We start from the raw sequence: 17,699 nt of genomic DNA on the forward strand, positions 1-17,699 counted from the left end.
CAATACTCTCTTCCCTTTCCAAGAGTGAGAGTAGAGGTCAAAAGCCTCATAATAGAGATGGAAAGGGTACCCCAGTCAGGAATGGACTAAGAGGGGTGGACAGCCTTGTTTCTGTACCAACACCTGATAAACATCAAGCAATGGAGAAGGTAGCAGTGTAAGGTGTTCCACATAGCCTATACTACTTGTATAGAGGCAAATATACAGAGATATATCTTCCTATCTTCTCTTCTAATGTAGGGTGAGGGGAAGAAATAGGAAGATGTAAGCCAAAGGACACAAAATAGCAGATAAATAGGTGAACAAGTCCAGAAATCTAATGTCCAACAGGACTATAATTAATAATAGTTTATTGTCATCAATTAACCAAAGTGAGTTGATTGCTTCTTTTTCTCTCTCTGTAAATATGGAAGATGGTGGGTTAATTTGCTTCACTACAGTAATCATTTTACTTTCTGTATGTGTCTTGTAACCTGCTGTATAATATAATAATATAGGTAATAACATTTAATTATAGTTCTGTTTATTCTGCCAGTCCTCAGGCTTGAACTCAGGACCTGCGCATTGTTTCTGAGCTTCTTTTGATCAAGATTAGTGCTCTACCACTTAAGCCACAACTCCACTTCCAGCTTTTTTTTGGTAATTTATTGGATGTATGAGTCTCATGGACTTTCCTGCTCAGGATGACTTTGAACCATAATCCTCAGATCTCAGCCTCCTGAGTAGCTATGATTACAGGCATGAGCCATTGGTGCCCAACTGACATTTATTTTTAAAGGACTCGTGATTAATCATTTTTACATACAAAATCTGTAGGAAAGGTGCACACGTGTGGGGACAGCACAATTTATTTGTTAATCTTGCAAGGAATATGTCACTAACTACTAAGTTAACTTCCTCTTTCTTGACATGTACCAGTAACAAATACAAATAACACTTAATTTTTTAATCTAATGAATGTGAAGTATGACAGATTACACATAGTGTAGGTATTTCCTTAGTATTAGAGGATGAATATAGAAAATTAAGAAGTAATATTGAATGTTTCTTAATATTCATTTTTGAAAATTATCATATGGGGGTTGGGGACAGAGATTAGCTAGAATGATGGCACTTTCTTAATGGCATCTTACTGGGTGTGAGGATCCTCAAGTGTATGTATTTGTCAAAGCTCAGAACACTAACCTACGCATTTCATTGTGTATAATTGTCATTACAAAATAAAGTATACAGATTTGAGTTCTAATTAATGGTGAGTAATATAGCTGATATATACAGTTTACATTGCAATGCTTCAAAAAGAAAGTCCATAGAGGAGTAGGCAACATATTGATAAGTAATTTTTAAAACAGTAATATTTGCATAGATAGTAAAATCTAGATGGTACACAAATGGATGTCTATTATAAAATCTTTTAAACATCATTTTATGTTTGAAATTTCTAGTAATGAAGTATTGGAAGAAAATCATTGTTGAGACAATTTTATATCATCAGCCAAGTGCTATCATTTTGGAATCGCAGTTACTGCAGCTACTGAACAAAACTGCTATTATACAGTCCATGATGGTTTTTAATGTTGTATTTAAGAAACATCACATGGATTATTATTCACATAAAGTTTTTTAATGGAAATGCCTACTTTCCATTGAGCTTATAAATTGGTAGATAACAGTGTTGAGGTCAAAAGAGATGATATTTAACTTTATCCACAGTACTGATACACATTTTCCTATCATTACTGCCCCATTAGTCACATATTAATTTTATCTGATCAAAATATTTCTGTAATTTTTTTCTCCTGTATTATGCACAACATTCCAAAGAGGGTGACATTAGAACTTGATCTTGAATGAAGAATGAAGTGTTCAGCAAACATTAAAAAGAGAGAAAGAGTCCCATATCATGGAGCACAACTGTAATACCAGTCATTCTTAGGAGGTTGAGGCAGAAGGCTTACAAATTAAAGGACAGCCTGGACTACACAGCAAATTTGAAGGTAGCCTAGGCTGCACAGTGAGATTGTCTAAAAAACAACAACCCAACCCAAACAAACAGAAAAAAGAAGAAAGGGCAATGCCCATTTGGGGTTATACAGCTCTCAAAAGTGTCTAGCAGAGTAAATGCTAGATAAATGTTTAGCCCAATCTGCAAAAGGTCAAAGATCAAGTTCCTAGACAAATTGGAAATGTACTAACTAAATTAGAAATAAGCTGTTGTTTAACTTTGATGTGATCAAATTTCACCATAAGGAATTCTCAGACAATGAGAAAACAGCAGTTTGGCCAAGACTCCTGACCCTACAGGGAGTGATGAAAGCCTGTACCAGAAAACAAAATATTGTAGTATACATGGCTTCTTTCTCTTCTTTTTTCTTTTCTCTTCTCTTCTTCCTCTTTTTCTCTGTTCTCTCTCCCTCCCTTACTCTCTCCTTCCCTTCCCTCTTTCCTTTCTTTCTTCTTTCCTTCTTTCCTCCATCCTTCCCCTTTTTGTGGTGCTGGAGATCAAAACCAGGGCCTGCGTATGTTAGACAAGCTCCCACCCCTGAACCACAAACCTAAGCCCTTGATTTTTTAAATTAAATATTCTGGCCTTAATCCATCTAAATAAATCAAAATAGTATCCTTGGGAGGTGTAAAACTTGGCAATAGAAGCCCCTTCATGGAATGGTCTCTAGAGCCTGAAGCACTTCCTTTTAACTATCTTCAGAGAAGACAGATTTGATTTCTAAAATAGGACATTCATACACAGGTCATCAAGTGGGACTAGCTTTGGCTAGGAGCAGCTATAGACTTCCCCAGATGTTCTTGGGAATATAAGTTTTCTCTTAAAAATTTTTAAACAGAGGTCTGGCCATGTAGCTCAGTGGTACAGTACATCCCTAGCATTCACAAGTCCCAAGGGTCAATCCCCAGCATTACAAGAAAACAAACATTCCAAAAGAGGAATTGCAAAACTATCTTTCACACCATCTGAAAGTACATATGACTTCTTGAAGTGACTACTTGGGAGGCAAAAGCATGGATTAAAAAAAAAATCACTAAGTGGGCAAAGGTACTGAGCAAATAAGCAGCAAGTGAAATGATACAATAACCAACAAACACATGAACAAATGTTCAATGTCTCTATACCAACCCTAGATGTATCAAAGTCAGCATACAATAGAAATATCTCCCACCCATGTTTATAGCAGTACTAATTCATAACAGCCAAGTCATGGAGTCAGCCTAGAGGCTCATGATGAATGGATAAAGAATATGTGGCTTGTATATACTACACAGTATTATACAGTTATGGAGAAGAATAAAATCATATTATTCTCAGGAAAATGGATGCAACTGTAGATCATCATGTTAAGTGAAATAAGCCAGACTCAGACAAACAACATATTTTTTTCCTCATAGATGGGTTAAAAATAAAGACATCAAAGTAGGGCATGGGAATTATTAGTGAAGAAGGGAACAAGTGTTCGGGAAGAGAAGTGTGGAGGAGAGAGGGCTAGATAAATATGAACAAAATACTTGGTGTACACTTTGAATCTCATATCTTAATATTATAATGGGACTATTTCATATCATGAATACACACTAACAAAACTGTTAGTGATAAAAGTTACTTTACCTTCACTTAAATATATAAAACCATAGCTAAAAGCCTAAGTACAGCTGCCAGTAGCCGCAGGAGGAGAGGAACAGTGGAGATCTCACCTCTGTCCCTGGGCTGCTGGAAGATGCTGGCCTCTCCAGCAGTTTGCAGTAGGTTCTGTGTCTTCCTTGGTGCCTGTTTCTACAAAAGCAGTTCCTGAAATGTAACGATTTCCCCTTTGACCTTGTGTAAAAGCTATAAGGGGAGGCAAGCCGTGCCTTGTGGGAATGCCAGAAATGTCTGGAGAATCTAGCAAGATGGAGAAAGCAATTGATTATTCACTCAGTGGCCCTAGTATTCACTCAGATCTTGCGGCTGCAAAAGTGAGGGCAGATGAGGGTCCTCAGGTGGTGAGAGCTAAATGTGGAAAATGGAAACAGCCTGAATCATGCTTGCTAAACTGAACCTTGAAGTAGTGGCGAGAGTGTATTGTATAGGGAGGCTTGAAAGCAAAATGAGGTGTGAGATGAGTCACGGCCAGCATCTTGAAAACCCAAGAGTGAGACAGTGTGGGTGGGAACAAGCAGAACTTCTGTTCTGGGGGTAATAAGTTGAGAAACAAACGTGTGGGAGGAAATCAGATGCCATAAGCCTTTGTGAATGCTTTCCTGCTATCTAAGACACTCCATTGTTATGAAACGCTATGTTTCAGGGTCTGCTTGCTTTGGGTTTTGGGGAATTTGTGTTTATTCTTCTTATTGAGTGAGTGCTTCCAGTCTTACTCTTCAGGCATGGGAATTTACTTCCTCTCTTTCATTTAAGTGACATCACTTCTTATTTTTTTTCAGAGAAATATCATGGCATCCTAGATACTTGGAAATGCCACCACTACACTCTCCTATATGTTTACCACTACACCTTGTAATAAGTAATCGCTGATGAAAGGCTTTCTCATGCTCAATATTTTCTCTTTGCAATATCAGCACTAAAAACCATCACATTTAAAACACCAGAATTTTAGAGAATGAACTCTAAAATAACTTGTCTTTTCCTGGTCATCCCAGCCTCTTCCTCATTCATTCCCCACTTTTGTTGATATTGTTCTCTGTTTTGTTGATATTGTTCCCTGCACAGAGAATGGTTCTTAGCACATATGTCATGAATGAGTAAAAGAAGTGTCAAGATGGTCTAGCTTCTAATTATGTTCTAGAATCTCATGGACAATTTAAATTTATAGATTGTTTAGTGGTGAAGGATCTTTAATAGGGCATCAAGTTACAGATAAGGAAACTCGGGCTCAGAAAACTGTAGTGGGCTCCCTGTACCAGGAAGCTGTGTCAGTTAGTTTTCTGTCACTGTAACAAAACGCCTGAGACAAACAACTTATAGGTAGAAATGTTGATTCTGGCTGGTGGTTTCAGAGGTTTCAGTCCATGGTTGGTTCTCTTCATTGCTTTTAACATTGTTGAGGCAGGATTTCATGGCAGGGAACAAGTGGTGGAGCAAAGCTCCTCGCCTCATGGTGGCCAGGAAGAAAATGAGGGGAGAGGAGAGGGAAAAAAAGGAGAGAAGAGGGGAGGATAATCTAGGACAGAAGAAAAGATGAGAGGAGAGCGAAGGGAAGGGGAGGGAAAATAAGGTATAGTCACTAGAGGGCATGACCATGACCTCAAGGACCCGTGCCCTTCAACTAGGTTACACATCCTAAGATGGTATCATGTTCTAGTGAAATTATGAAACTTTCAATGGACTAATAACCTTAACATGATCCAATCACTTCTGCAAAGCCCCACTCTGAACATTGCAGGACTAGAGGTCAAGGCTTCAACATGACTCCGTGGGACCCCTCATTTCCAAATCCTAGCAGAAACCAATGGGAAGAGAAGCCATCCTCTCCAAATTGTTCCTCCACAGAGCTCATCCAGTCCTGAGCAGCTCATTCCATATGAAGGATTGCCACAGAGCTGACAATCGTTGGTCTTGGAAAGGGGTTAGTGACTTAGGAGTTAGTTGTGGGGAAAAAATCAATAAAAACTAAATAAAAAGGCTATCCTTTCTTTTAAACTGTAAGCCAAAGGTACTGACCATGAGCAATATCTGTGGAAATTACACATATAGTAACAGTTTAGTGGTGGCATCTTAGATTAAAATTAATTAATTTGGTAGGCTTTGGGATTAAATTAAGAGTTATGTCTCTTTTGGTGGGGGGGAGGGAGTAGGTTGGGATGTGCTGGTTCGAGTGCTTGTCTGGGGCCCCAGGGTGTCCTGAGTGTTTTTACTCAAGGTTAGTTGCTCTACCTCTTGAGACACACAGCTCTATTTCCAGTTTTTTGGTGGTTAATTTGAGATAAGAGTCTTACAGACTTTGCTGTCCAAGCTGGCTTTGAACCAGCATCCTCAGATATCAGCCTTTTGAGTAGTAGGATTACAGGCATGAGACACTGGCACCCGACAAGAGTTCTATTTTAATCAAATTCTACTAAAAGAGTTCTCTTTAATATTGAGTGCCCTTGGGAAAGGTCTTAGCTTAAACCATCTCAGCTACTGGATCACACAGAGAACAAGAATGTGGGTTTAATAAACACAGGAGAATTCAGAATATGACGTACAAAGGAAAATAAGTTTAAAAAAATCAAAGCAACACAAAGACCCTGAAAGGCTACAAATCAAAGAAAGGTTGGACAAATGGGACTGCATCAAACTCCAGAGCTTCTGTACGGCAAAGGACATAGCTCTCAAGATAAACAGAAAGCCCACAGACTGGGAGAAGATCTTTACAGGACATTCAACAGACAAAGGCCTCATCTCTAAAATATATGCAGAACTAAAAAAATTACCTTCTTCCAAAACAAAACTGCAAAGAACCAATAGCCCCCTCATCAAGTGGGCTAAAGACTTGCAAAGAAACTTCTCTGATGAGGAAATGAGAATGGCCAATAGACATATGAAAAAATGCTCTACATCACTGGCCATAAAGGAAATGCAAATCAAAACAACATTGAGATTCCATCTCACCCCAGCAAGAATGTCATATATCAAGAAAACTAATAATAACAATTGTTGGAGGGGATGTGGCCAAAAGGGAACCCTACTTCATTGTTGGTGGGAATGTAAACTGGTTCAGCCACTCTGGCAAGCAGTATGGAGATTCCTCAGAAGGCTCAATATAGAACTCCCCTATGACCCAGCAGCCCCACTGTTGGGTATCTATCCAAAAGCCCACAAACAAAATCACAGTAATGCCACCAGCACAACAATGTTCATCGCAGCACAATTTGTCATAGCGAGAAGCTGGAACCAACCCAGATGCCCCTCCATAGATGAATGGATCAGGAAAATGTGGTACATTTACACAATGGAATTTTATGCCTCTATCAGAAAGAATGACATTGTTCCATTTGTAAGGAAATGGAAGGACTTGGAAAAACTTATACTAAGTGAAGTGAGCCAGACCCAAAGAAACATGGACTCTATGGCCTCCCTTATTGGGAATAATTAGTACAGGTTTAGGCAAGCCATAGCAGAGCATCACAAGGCCCAATAGCTATACCCTTAGAAACACATAAGATGATGCTAAGTGAAATGAACTCCATGTTATGGAAACAAGTGATATATCACAGTTGTAACTACTTTCAACGTCTTATGTGTATGTGTAGTTTCTATTATTGATAAGGTTTTGTATCACCTTCCTATGTTTGTACCTACACTATCTCTGTAATCTTATCTGAGTATATTGGAAACCATGTTTACTGGTATTGGAAGTAGGAAATTCAAAGGGAATACCAAATTCGAGAGACACAGGGTAAAAAAAGAGAAATAACTACAAAAGCAATACTTGCAAAACTGTTTGGTGTAAGTGAACTGAACAACTGGGGGGGGGAGGGAAAGGGGGGGAGGGAGGGGGGCATGAGGGACAAGGCAACAAACAGTACAGGAAATGTATCCAATGCCCAACGTATGATACTGTAACCTCTCTGTACGTCAGTTTGATAATAAAAATTTGAGAAAAAAAAAATCAAAGCAACAACAAAAACGATTGATTTCACAATTGTGGGTTTCTAGAAATAACTTTTTTTTTTTTTTTTTTTGGCCAGTCCTGGGCCTTGGACTCAGGGCCTGAGCACTGTCCCTGGCTTCTTCCCGCTCAAGGCTAGCACTCTGCCACTTGAGCCACAGCGCCGCTTCTGGCCGTTTTCTGTATATGTGGTGCTGGGGAATCGAACCTAGGGCCTCGTGTATCCGAGGCAGGCACTCTTGCCACTAGGCTATATCCCCAGCCCTAGAAATAACTTTTTTAAAAAGCTCACTTATGTTTTTATGTGTAACTATTTTTTTAAATAAATTCTCTCATAGGGTAAACAATACTGTTTTTCTTTCTGTTGCAATACTAAACTATTATAGCTGACCAGTTGGTGGAGCAATTACATTTCTATCACTCTTAATGGCTATTTATTTTGCTTAGGTACTAGTCACTTAATTAGAATCAAGAAAGGGCTTGTTATTATCCTATGGAATAACCAAATTGATCACGAAACTTTCAGCAGAAATGATACAGGTAAAAATCACTTTAATAGCATTCATCTCAATAAAGGTAACCTGTAATTAAATTAAAGTGGAAATTCCACTTATAACAGTAGGAGAGCCTTTTCTCAACCCACCTCAAAAAGACAGGCCAGGTCCCAGCCAAGCCACACTTTAGTAGGAATGAAAATAGTAAGAAATAAGAATAGGTTAAAAAGACCACAAACAAAATCACAGTAATGCCACCAGCACGACAATGTTCATCACAGCACAATTTGTCATAGCTAGAATCTGGAACCAACCCAGATGCCCCTCAGTAGACGAATGGATCAGGAAAATGTGGTACATATACACAATGGAATTTTATGCCTCTATCAGAAAGAATGACATTGCCCCATTTGTAAGGAAATGGAAGGACTTGAAAAAATTATACTAAGTGAAGTGAGCCAGACCCAAAGAAACATGGACTCTATGGTCTCCCTTATTGGGAATAATTAGTACAGGTTTAGGCAAGTCATAGCAGAGCATCACAAGAGCCCAATAGCTATACCCTTATGAACACATAAGATGATGCTAAGTGAAATGAACTCCATGTTATGGAAACGATTGTTATATCACAGTTGTAACTACTTTCAACGTCCCATCTGTATCTGTAGCTTCTATTATTGATGATGTTCTTGTATCACCTTCCTGTGGTTGTACCTACACTATCTCTGTAATCTTATCTGAGTATATTGGAAACCGTATATACTGGTATTAGAACTAGGAAATTCAAAGGGAATACCAAAATTGAGAGACACAGGGTAAAAAAAGACAAACAACTACAAAAGCAATACTTGCAAAACTATTTGGTGTAAGTGAACTGAACACCTCGGCCCGGGGGGGGGGGGGGGAAGGAAAGGGGGAGGAGGGAGGGGTATATGAGGGACAAGGTAACAAACAGTACAACAAATGTATCCAAAGCCTAACGTATGGAACTGTAACCTCTCTGTACATCAGTTTGATAATAAAAAATTTGAAGAAAAAAGAAGAATAGGTTAGCTCTTGGACTCTAAATCCAAGATGTCTGAAGTTAATGCCATTATAGTGTTTAACAATAGAGCAGATACTATTTTATAAGATCATATAGTCTATACTCATTTCTTTTTTTTAATTAGTCTCTTTTAGTAGCGTCTCTCCTAAAGACACCCTCTAGAAAAAACAATTTGCTCAACCCATCTCTAAGTCCCCCCAAATCACTGGAGCGACTTACAAGTCCATAAAAGTGTAGCCATTATCTATGATATTTCAAATGGAAAATGTGGGGATCAGTATAATAGTTATGATTATGTGAAAAAATAAATTTTCTGAATAGACAAAAGGCCATCAAGAATTACTAAATGATAACTGTGGTCTCCATTGAATAGAAGGACTGATTTTTATTTTTCTTGTATTTTCTTTCATTTTCAATCTTTTCTAAAAGAAAGATTTATTACTTAGGGGGAAAGAACTATTGGGCTAAAGATTTAGCTCAGTGGTAGAGAATTTGCCTAGTGAGCAATAGGCTTTGAATTGATCTTTGTACTGAAAAAACTTTTAAGGTAGTATCCAAAAAGTAGAAATTAGTACAGATAAATCCAAAGGAATCAATAAATGTATAGGTGTACACAAAAATATAAGGTAGTACTATCTTGTTTTCTGAATTATGAGCACACAAATAATTCTTTAATACTTTTATGTGAATTGATGTTTCATTAACTGTGGTAGACAAATCATTTGAGAGGTATGGGCAAGGTAGATATTTGTTTTGTTCATTTAGACAATGAATAATATAGGTGACCCATGTGACTTGCAGTAACAGGGCCCTACACAGTTCAGCTAAGCTCCGCAAGTTCTTGCTTTGAGTCCTCTCTTACTATCTGTGTGTATCATAGTGCTAGCTTTAAAGCTGTCTAAATACACCAGGCACTGGTGGCTCACATCTGTAATCCTAGCTACTCAGGAGGCTGAGATCTGAGCCAGCTTGGGCAGGAAAGGCCGAGGCTATGAAACTCTGATCTCCAATTAGCCAGCCACAAATGCCTGAAGTACAGCTGTGGCAGCAGAGGCAGTGCTCAGGCCATGAATTCGAGCCCCAGGACACAGAAAAGAAAGCTGTCAAAATAAATCTTATCAGAGACTGATTCGAGACTAATGAAGACAGAGGCTGGGCACCTGATTTTAGTGGAAATCAAGGACTAGCCTGAGCATGTTAATAAAAATTTATTACATGGCAAGATGAGGAAAACATATATTGACCAACAGAGGTTAGAAGAGTGGGAGTATTAGTTTCTATAATCAAAGTTTCTTGTACATATGTTTTTGAAGCCAGCTTTAAAGCAAATGCCACTATGTACTGAGACATATCTGGAAGATGGTTAAAGCAGTGTGAAAATTAGATGTCCTAGCTCTCTGGAAACATGTGTTGCAGATTGGAAAAACTGAAAAATAAACATTTAAATAACAAGTGTTTAAGATAATGAGAGGAATAATAAATAAAAAATATAGTAGAGAAGAATGCTAAAGAAAGCCTGGGAAGGAGAAAGGGAAATCACTTTCTAAATGGTGTCCATAGAAAGCCTCACTGATAAGATCTTATTAGCCTAAGACCTGAAAGCCATAAGGAGTTCTTGAGCAAGAGTTCCAAGGAGAGGAAATGGCAAAATCAAAAGCCATAATACTGAAGCATGCTTGGTATGTTCCAGAAGCAGCCAGAAGGCAGGTGTGGCTGAAGCAGAGCATGGTGGGGGTGGGGGGAGGAAATTTTGGAAATGAAGTTGGTAACAAAAAACATCCTAGACTGGATACACTTTGTAGACCATTCAAAGAACCTTGGCCTTTCCTCTGAGAGGGATGGAAAGCCATTGCAAACTTTAAGTCAGTAGTATGGATGACTTGGTATGGTTTTTAATCATCCCTCTGGCTGTTTCATTGAGAATAGAATTGGGGAGGAGAAAGCAAGGGCAGAGTCGGGGAGATGAGTTAGGCAGCTATTGCATTGATGGTAAAGGGGGTGGGAAAATGGGACAGGTTCTGAATAAATCCTAGAGGTGACACTAACTTAATTAGCTAACAGATTGAAACAGAAAGAAAGGAGAAAATAATAGCATTAAATTCTTTGAGTAGAGAACAGAATTGACGACCACTGAACTGAGAAAGACGATGGGAAGAACTCATATGAGAAGAATGAAAGGAGAGGGGTTGGAGATGTAGCTCAGGTGGAAGAACACCAGTCAATCAGTGAAAGCATCAGATAGCAAGTTTAAGTCCTGGACTTGGAGAAAAAAAAAGACAACAAAAAAACCACAAACAAGCAAACAAACAACAACAACAACAAAAGCCGCCTGTAATTGTAGCTACTCAGGAAGCTGAGATCTGAGGATCTCAGTTCAAAACCAATCCGGGCAGAAAAGTCCCTGTGAGACTCCTATCCCCAATTAATCAACAGAAAACTGGAAGTGGCACTGTGACTCAAGTGGTAGAACATGTACCTTGAGCAAAACCAGCTCAGGAACAGTGCCCAGGCCCAGTTCAAAAGACCCACAACCAACCCTCCCATCCACTCTCCCCCCTCAAAAAAAATGAAGGGAGAAATCAAGTGTTTACTTTTGACTCAGGTGCTGGTGGCTCACTTCCACAATCCTAGCTACTTAAGAGGCTGAGATCTGAGGATTAAGTCTGAAAGCTAAACCAGACAGAAAGTTCCTCTCTTTTCAATTAACCAGCTATGGATAAAAAGGCAAGTGAGAGCACAAGGCCCTGAGCTCAATCCCTGGTATGGAGAAGGGGGAAGAGTTTGCTTTTGAACATATATCCTAAGTGAAAGTTGCTTATTAGTTATATGAGTCAGTCAAGTATAAAATTGGATATACAAATATCAGATGAAGGGGGAGAAGTCTAGGAAGTATTTGGACCCATAAGATTGATATCAAAAGAAAGTGAATGTTGACAAGTAAATTCAAGAACAAAGCCCAAGTTATTTAAAAACTGCAGAGATTAAAATAATCACCAAGGAGACAGAGGGGTTAGGGCCATCTCTTAGTGGGAAAGCCGATGCTTAGTATGGGCAAGGTAGAGAAGTAGATAATGAAGTAGAAGGAAAACAAATCATAGAAGGATATTGATGATCATAAAACAGACCCAGGAGAATTTGACTAAGGTGCTCACACAAGAGAAGACTAACATACTAATTGTAGTTCAGGAAGAGGAGAAGTGGATTTCACTGATAATCTTTGCAAATAAAGTTTTGATGGAACACAGAGAACAAATTCCTTAGTAGAGAGGGTCCAAGAATAATGAGAGTACCTAGGTGCTGGTGGCGTACACCTTTAATCCTAGCTACTCAGGAGGCTGAAATCTCAGATTGTGATTTAAGGCCAGTGTAGGCAGCAAAGTCCAAGAGATTCCATCCCTAAAATAGTGAGCAAAAATATAGGCTGGAAGTGTGGTTTAAGTTCTAGAGTACCAGTCTAGCAATTTTGGCACTACGTCCAAACTGCAGACCAACAAAGAGAAGAATAATGACAGTGACATTGGTGGCCATCCATGCTCAGGACCTTTGAAATATTGCTCCTGAATAAAAGCCATGAGAAAATTGACAACAATGGTCAAAATCAAATTTTTTTTTGAGCTCTGGAAATTAACCAAAGGCTTGCAATATAATTCCCAGAGCAATTCAAGAAAAATAGCTAAATCTAAGAACAGTAGCTTTAGGATGTTTTAACTTGTCCTATGCACATCTCTCTCTCCCCAACTCAATAATCGCACTGAAAACTAAGAGTTATGCAATCATGGTAAGAACTACCTGCCCAGCAGCCACTGGAGAGGAGAGAATGGGTTCCCGAAAAACGAAACTGTCATTATTTGATTTGTCTAGTAGTCCCATGGAAATCTGGCTCAATACTCATAGTCATTTCTTTGAGGATATTTGTGAGCACAGTTAGTGATAATTTTTCAATATTGCAGCTGTTTGAAGTGACAACAAAAGTTGGAGTCAACAAGAAATGGACCCCATCACCCAACAACAGCAGGACTGGCAAAAAAAACAAAACAAAAAATGTATGTGATCATGAGCATATATATACCCGAAGAACTAAAAGTCGAGAATGGATTTAGCCATAAATATTAAAAGGAAACTTCTAAGTAACCAGCAAATTGAAACCTGAAGTATATTTTTAAATTGTTTGCTTATTTCTAGAATAAAAAAGTGGCCTAACTAGGTGGGCATGGGAGTGCAGTCCTATAATTCTAGCACTTGAGAAGCTAATCAGGAGAATTACCAGTCTGAAGTGATCTTGGACTACATAGTGAAATGCTGTCCAAGAAAGAAAGAAAGGGAAGGAGGGAAGGAAGGAAGGAAGGAAGGAAGGAAGGAAGGAAGGAAGGAAGGAAGGAAGGAAGGAAGGAAGGAAGGGAAGGGAGGGAGGGAGGGAGGGAGGGAGGGAAGGAAGGAAGGAAGGAAGGAAGGAAGGAAAGAGGGAAGGAAGGAAGGAAGGAAGGAAGGAAGGAAAGAGGGAAGGAAGGAAGGAAAGAGGGAAAGAAGGAAGGAAGGAAGGAAAGAAGGAAGGAAAAGAAGGGAAGGAAGGAAGGAAGGAAGGAAGGAAAGAGGGAAGGAAGGAAGGAAAGAGGGAAAGAAGGAAGGAAGGAAGGAAAGAAGGAAGGAAGGAAGGAGGGAAGAAAGGAAGGGATGAAAGAAGGAACAAAGGAAGGAAGGAAAGAAAGAAAAGAAAGGAAGAAGGAAACTGGTCAATGGTCAATGCTATGTGTCACATGTGTAAGTTAAATGAGGAAAATACTTTTTTGACACACGGAACATTACAAACTATCCACCCAAAAAAAGAAATCATTGGACATCTAGGAGTTAAAATTTTGATACCAAAAATGATATAAAAAATCTTTCTCAAGCTAAATCATGATAAACATTCTAGAAGTCTTTTTTAAATTAAAGCTAAGGGTCAACATGATTATTATTAACACTGTTGACCATTTTGATGGTTTCAACTATTTCTGGAAACTGAAACGCATGTAGGGGTAGACTCCCCCTCTCTCAATCAGGCCTCAGATGCCCGACAGCCCCAGCTGCCCTCTGCCCGGTAACCTCCGGGAAGCCCATCAGAATTACTGACCTATGCTCTCCGGAGCCCTGGCCCGCAGGAACTGTGAGCTACTACGCATTTATTGGCCTAAGTTGCTATATTTTGAAGTAAAAAATTTTTTGCACAGCATATTTAATATGCTTTTGCTCAGAAAGTTCTAGTCAATCAATATCAAATTGATTAGATGATTCATAAAGTAAATTATGACTACAGAAATGGAAGAGACAAAATAATATTTTGTGAAGATTAGTCAGTCATGTATTAAAATTTTTACGAAGCCAAAAGCTATAAGAAAATATGTGATTATTTCATTGATCTTGGAATGCGTAAAAACAAACAGAACAAAATTATTAAAATATAAAAGTAAGAGAAAAATCATTATAAAGATATGTTCACTGAGCACATCCTATCAACTATTATGCATGCCAATACTCCTACATGTTTACAGAATGTCCATTAATTCAACTTTCCTGTGTCTTGGAAAAGTTTTCTAGTAATATGATGGAAAAAAATCATGTTTTGGAAGAAATCCTTTAAATTCCTTGACAAAATTTTGACAAAGCAGCTAGAGCATGGAGCAAACGCTATGTGCAGCTCAAGAAGGCATGGAAGAGAGCACAGAAATGGCGATGTGCCACTAGTGGTCTTGGGGTGTTGTGAGAAATGATTTTTATTTTCATATTTTATTGATATTTTCGGAACTTTCTACCATGAGTATAAATACTTCTAATTATCAGAAAAGTATATTTTATCCTATACATTTTATTTATGTATTTATTTTAGGGTGTGAAGTACACATAGATGGAATGGACCTCCTAGTTGGCACCTCCCTCCAAGTGTCCCCTGTTTAGGCTAGAAACCCTTGGGTAGCATTATCTTAAGCTAGGTGTAGGGGATTTTATACTACCCTCTAACTCTGAGACATTGGAAACAAAGGACTATGGATATAAAAAGACTCCCTTGGGGGCTGGGGATATGGCCTAGTGGCAAGAGCGCTTGCCTTGTATACATGAGGCCCTGGGTTCGATTCCCCAGCACCACATATACAGAAAACGGCCAGAAGGGGCGCTGTGGCTCAAGTGGCAGAGTGCTAGCTTTGAGCAAAAAGAAGCCAGGGACAGTGCTCAGGCCCTGAGTCCAAGCACCAGGACTGGCCAAAAAAAAAAAAAAAAAAAAAAGAAGACTCCCTTGAACTTCTAAAAATAGATTTCAAGTTTCATATTGTTTTATGAACATAAATATACGAATCCAAGATTTCCTGTACCCATATGCATACAACTTGATTTCCTGTGTGATAGGATAGTTATCCCTGACGCCAAATGAGAGTTATAATTGTGTTGGAATAACAATAACAGTAATCATGGCAACAATTCCTCATATTTGTAAAGTATTTTAGTCAGCACAGAACTTCAACATGCATGCTCTCATCTAATTCTCTGAGAATTCAGAGCCATGGTAGAAGGACAGGGACTTTCCTAGACACTGCTACCCTGAGGTGGCATGACTGTAGAGGAAGCTGGGAGTGATGGCGTGGAGCTGGGAATCCACACGAGAGACTAAGGCAGCAGAACCACAAGAGTGAAGAGTGTTCAGGATCACCTGACTACTTTCTTCTACATCAGATCTGTGTTAGGGCTGCCTTTTGCACAAGAACTAAGAAGCCTGGTATTTGTAAGTACTTCTTTTAAAAGATGCAGAATATATTTCAGTATATTTTCCTGGCTCTGGGTTCTTTTGCAACGCCCTCTCTGGAAGGAGTATTGATGTCTGCAGAATAAACCCAGAGGAAAAGGCTGTCTTTACTTCTAGTCTATAGGTGATTCTTCATTTATAACTACATGATGGCTGTGTGGTGTGTTTGTGTGGGGTGTATGTGTCTGTATTGGGTAGGGGGTTCTCCTGTTAATTAGGTTTTTATCTTTAGTGATACACAATTAGTACTAATGTCTCTATTTTTATCTTAGATTCATTTATTTTTCTTTTTTTCAAATTAAATTTTATAGAGGGGTTACAGTTACATACAACTCAAACTTGTTTTCCCCTCCCTCATTTTTCTCCTACTTTCCCACCTCCCCAATTCCCTCCCCTCAGTTGTACAGCTAATTTCCAACATACTGTCTTGTGAGGTTTGCCCTTTGTCCTTTCTCTCACCATTTTTATGTCCCTTTCCCTAATTCAGATAAACATATGTACAATACTCAGGGTACTAAAGTCAAATACAATGACAACAGGGAATAAACCACAAGAAAGGAAAATGAAATAATTTCACATAGTACAAGAGAAAATAATTTCTGCATACCACCTGTGATACTGCATACTACCAGGATGAGAGTGGCTGACATGAATTCTTTACAGGAGCAAAAACTTCCAGATTATTACTAAAATGAGCTCCCAATCAAATCCATGAAATTACTTAGGTATGCCAATTGATAATAAAAAAAAAATAAGCCACCCCATGCATTAGATAGCACTTTGGATTTAAAGCCCTAAAAACTTTTACATGCTGCAATGATCTTGAGCATTCTAGAAACATTTCCTATGAAGACAATACATCTGGTAATTTTGTTCTCACAAATAGAAATGGAGAACTTAAAAAGAGTCTGGCTTATGCTCCATTTTGGGAGCCACTAAGATACCTATCTTGTTCATAAAGGTGCTCGGGGTGAATTTTATTTACAATAAGCCAACAAAAAGAGTTTAGAGTGACTGTGGAAATCTATGACCACAAATTAAATGACAGTACAGTAAGTCATGTCATATTTTTGGAAGGCTCTTCATGGCGAGTGGAATAGGATAAAGGCAGCAATATATTCTAGTCTTCTAAAATCAAATTTGAAAGAGATTCTATGCCAAAACTTAGAGCACCTTGAACAAAATTTTTCAAAACCAAGGCCTGTGTAGATGACTCAAAGGTATAAAAATGCACAAATACAGAACATTTCCATGTTTGACTCAAGTTTTATTAAGTGGAGAAAAGATTGTTTTCATGTGTCAGTCCTGAAATGAAGGGCAGGCCAAGTTCATTGGATATTCTTCAATTAACTGCAACTTGAACATTTCTTCCTTTTTCTTTTTTTCGTGGGGGGGGGGGGTGGTTACCACAGACTTCACCAACAATGCCAAGAAAAAATAGTTCAGAGGAACAATGTTGTCCCCATTTTCCCAGATATTAAAGCCAAACATTTTTATTTCTAGACTTGTCTCCGAGGACCATGGCGGATTTCAGGCGAGAACTTGACCCCTTGGGTGATGAGGCCCGGGAACGAAGACTTGCCAGGGTTTCAGGGGTTCCCCCGCCTCCTTACCCCCTACCATTCATTTCCCTCAAGTTCAATGTCACACTATGGCTGGCCTGAAATCGCTCAATTACAGGTTTACTTCTTGAGCCTGGATTCTGTTCCAGTGAAATAGCACGGAGGGCGTTCACAGAGGTGCTCACCTCCGGGTGAAGATGTTTACAGGTTCGCTTACAGGAAGGCTAT

The sequence above is a fragment of the Perognathus longimembris genome, chromosome 14 (assembly GCF_023159225.1).
Source record: "Perognathus longimembris pacificus isolate PPM17 chromosome 14, ASM2315922v1, whole genome shotgun sequence".
NCBI classification, from domain to species: domain Eukaryota; kingdom Metazoa; phylum Chordata; class Mammalia; order Rodentia; family Heteromyidae; genus Perognathus; species Perognathus longimembris.